The 3523-nt window shown below is 39.7% G+C and overlaps 1 non-coding gene across 1 annotated transcript; it reads right to left on the reverse strand.

Annotated features, from left to right (window-relative positions):
- Positions 1-996: 996 nt before the first annotated feature.
- On the reverse strand, positions 997-1103 carry LOC133781137 (small nucleolar RNA R71). The gene has a single exon (XR_009869931.1). It is a non-coding gene; the product is annotated as a small nucleolar RNA R71 (small nucleolar RNA).
- Positions 1104-3523: the final 2420 nt, after the last annotated feature.

The following is a 3523-nucleotide window of genomic DNA, read 5'->3' on the forward strand; positions in this document are numbered from 1 at the left end:
CAAAAGAATACAAGATTTTGATCCCTAGTAGAAAAGTTTTTGGTCACAACAAACCAAGTAATAATGATACAATAAGAAATATTACTAACTATCCCTAATGAAAATAGAACATAGAAATTTCAAGGTAAAACCAAATCAATTAACAGCAAAACCCACATGCAAATATCCAAAATAAAACAAAAGCTTCAACAAAAGAGCTCCATATTGTTTCCTTCAAGGTCTCTAGGGGTTCACTCCATTTGAAGCCAAAACATGGGGAAAAGTGGCGTAAGAGGGAAGTCGAGTGGACTTCACTCCTTCAATTTGACTGCACAGAGCAAGATACGAGAACCATTTAAACAAAAAGAAATAAATAAATTGCTTTACAATAATAAAAAAAATACACAAACAAGGAATTGAACACCCATGGCACCCCGTCGCACCACCATCTCCAGCCCACGCCACCCAGTCGACATCGACTATAAAACAGAATGAGAGAGAGAGAGAGAGATCTTTACCTACACCAACGAGTCTCTGAGACCACTTCATCGAGCCTCCGGCAGTCTCGCTGAGCCTCTGTCAGCCCCGTCGACCTCCACCGTGGTTGAAGCCTCGTATATCCCCTCGCCGTCGTAGTTGAGGGAGCAGGAGAGAGAGAGAGAAGGAGAGGGATCCGGGAAGAGTGAGTGAGGAGACCGGCTTAGAGACAGGGTTTTTAGATTAGAGGAAAAAAAGCGAGAGCTTTGGGTTTAGGTCTAGAGAATAGAACGGGAAGAGGGAAAAGGAAAGTATAACTATACATTTCATTTTAGTTTGCCACTTAACAATTTCATAGCCCGCTTTTTTTTTTAACTATTTATTATTTACCGCTTTTATTTTTACATTAGATATTATAATACTTTTTTAATAAACTTATATTTATGTGTTATGGAAGGGGGTATTTGGTGTAGTGTTAATACGTGGCAAGACCATGTTCGGAAATTCATGGCTAAGTTTTTCCCTCCCTTGAAGGCTGCAAAATTGAGGGGAGAAATTAATAACTTCTATCAGATGGATACGGATTCATTATATGATGCTTGGGAGCATTTCAAGGAGCTATTAAGGAAATGTCCCCATCATGGTATAGAAAAGTTGATGCTAGTCCACAATTTTTACAACGGGCTGTGTGGTACAGCAAGAACAATTATTGATGTTGCAGCTGGTGGGGCATTCATGAGTAAGAGTGCTAACGAAGCTTATAAACTGTTAGAGGTCATGGCCACAAACAATCATCAGTGGTCTGATGAGAGATCATATGGGGTTAGAAAGGTAGCTGGGGTACATGAACTTGATGCAATTACTACTCTGACGACACAAGTGGCCTCGTTGACAAAACAATTTTAGCAGAATACTGTGTCTGCAAATGCGATTCAGATGGCATCTAGGTGTGAAATTTGTGGTGGTTCTCACTCTTTTGATAAGTTTCCTTCTAATAATAATAATAACATTCCTATGGACCAAGCTTAGGTTCAAGCTATGGGAAATTTTCAGAGACCATTCAACAATCCATTCTCCAACACTTACAATCTTGGGTGGAGAAATCATCCCAATTTTTCTTGGAGAAACAATCAGGGCCAGCAACCTCTATTTCAGCAGAATATGCCTTAATAACCAATGAATCAAGCCTCTTCATCACAACATCCTAGGCCACAAGCTCCACCAGACAGGTCTTATGAATTACAAGCAGCGTTATTGACTCTCACAAACACTCAAACTCAATTCATGATTGAAACTAGATCTTCTATCAGAAATCATGAAACACAAGTGGGGCAGTTGGCTAATATGCTGAATAATAGATCACATGGAAACTTTCTTAGCAACACTAAAGTTAATCCTAAGGAGCAAGTTCAGGCAATTACTCTGAGGATTGGTAAACAAATTGAGCAGTCTTGTGTACAACAATTAGTGGTTCAGAAGGAAGATTTGGGTGAAAAGTCTGATACAGTTGAGCAAGGGGCTACTGAAGATCACAAGAGTACAGAGAAGAGTCCTCCAGTTGTTGTTGACCAGCCACCTCGACTTCCATATCCTCAGAGGCTTAGAAAAACTACTCTTGATAAACAGTTTTCTAAGTTCTTAGAGGTGTTAAAAACCCTACATATCAATATTCCTTTTGCTGAGACATTGGATCAGATGCCCAGTTATGTAAAATTCATGAAAGAGATTTTTTCTGAGAAAAGAAAAATGGAAGACTATGACACTATGGCACTCACTAAAGAATGTAGTGCTATATTGCAAAGGAAGCTGCCCCAAAATTTGAGAGATCCGAGGAGCTTTACTATACCTTGCACAATTGGAAAATTTGAGTGTAAGCATGTCTTCTGTGATTTGGGGGTGAGTATTAATCTGATACCCTAATCTGTGTTCAGAAGACTTGGTTTGGGTGAGGCAAGACCAACAACAGTTACTCTACAATTAGCAAATCGATCGGTGAAGAATCCACGGGGTATCATTGAAGATGTTCTTGTGAAGGTGGATAAGTTTGTTTTTCCTACTGACTTTATCGTTCTTGACATGGAGGAGGATACAAATGTACCTATTATTCTTGGAAGACCATTTCTAGCCACAGGCCAAGCTCTCATTGATGTTCAAAAGGGAGAGCTTAAACTTAGAGTTCAAGGAGATGAGGTGGTATTCAATGTCTTAAAGTAAATGACGTATCTGAGGGCTAGTAACAGTTGTTATAGTGTGGATGTAATAGATAAAGAAGTTTCAAAAAGAAGGGTGAGTAGTGATGCTGTAGAGGTGGTGTTGATAGGTGGTGAGGAAGATGATGATGATGCTGATATGAGAGAATATGTAAATTGGATTAACTCTTACCAACCATACAAGAAGAAGTTTGAAGAGTTGGCGGAGGGACCAGAACGACCATTAACATCTATTCTGCAGCCACCGCAATTGGAATTAAAGGCTCTTCCGGATCATTTGTGTTATGCATACTTGGGAGAGAATGAGACTTTACATGTAATTGTTTAAGTTGACCCCTCAAAAACTAAATTGGATAAATTGTTGAGGGTTTTACGAGATCATAAATTATCCATTGGGTGGACATTGGCAGATATTAGAGGAATAAGTCCTTCAACAGTAATGCATAAAACTTTATTGGAGGAAGATAGCAAGCCATCTATAGATGCTCAGAGAAGACTCAACCCAGCTATGAAGGAGGATGTACTTAAGCAAATCCTTAAATGGTTGGACGTCGAGGTGATCTACCCAATTTATGATAGTGTGTGGGTGAGTCCAGTGCAAGTGGTACCGAAAAAGGGTGGTATGACTGTGGTGAAGAATGAAAACAATGAACTAATTCCAACTAGAATTGTGACGGGGTGGAGGATTTGAATTGATTACCGCAAGCTCAACAAGGCTACAAGGAAGGACCTTTGCCTTTCCTTGATCAAATGCTTGAAAAATTAGCAGGCCACAGCTGCTACTGTTTCTTGGATGGGTATTCAGGGTACCATCAGATTGCTATTGCACCAGAGGACCAACAGAAAACAACACTCAC

This window comes from Humulus lupulus, chromosome 5 (assembly GCF_963169125.1).
Source record: "Humulus lupulus chromosome 5, drHumLupu1.1, whole genome shotgun sequence".
NCBI lineage: Eukaryota > Viridiplantae > Streptophyta > Magnoliopsida > Rosales > Cannabaceae > Humulus > Humulus lupulus.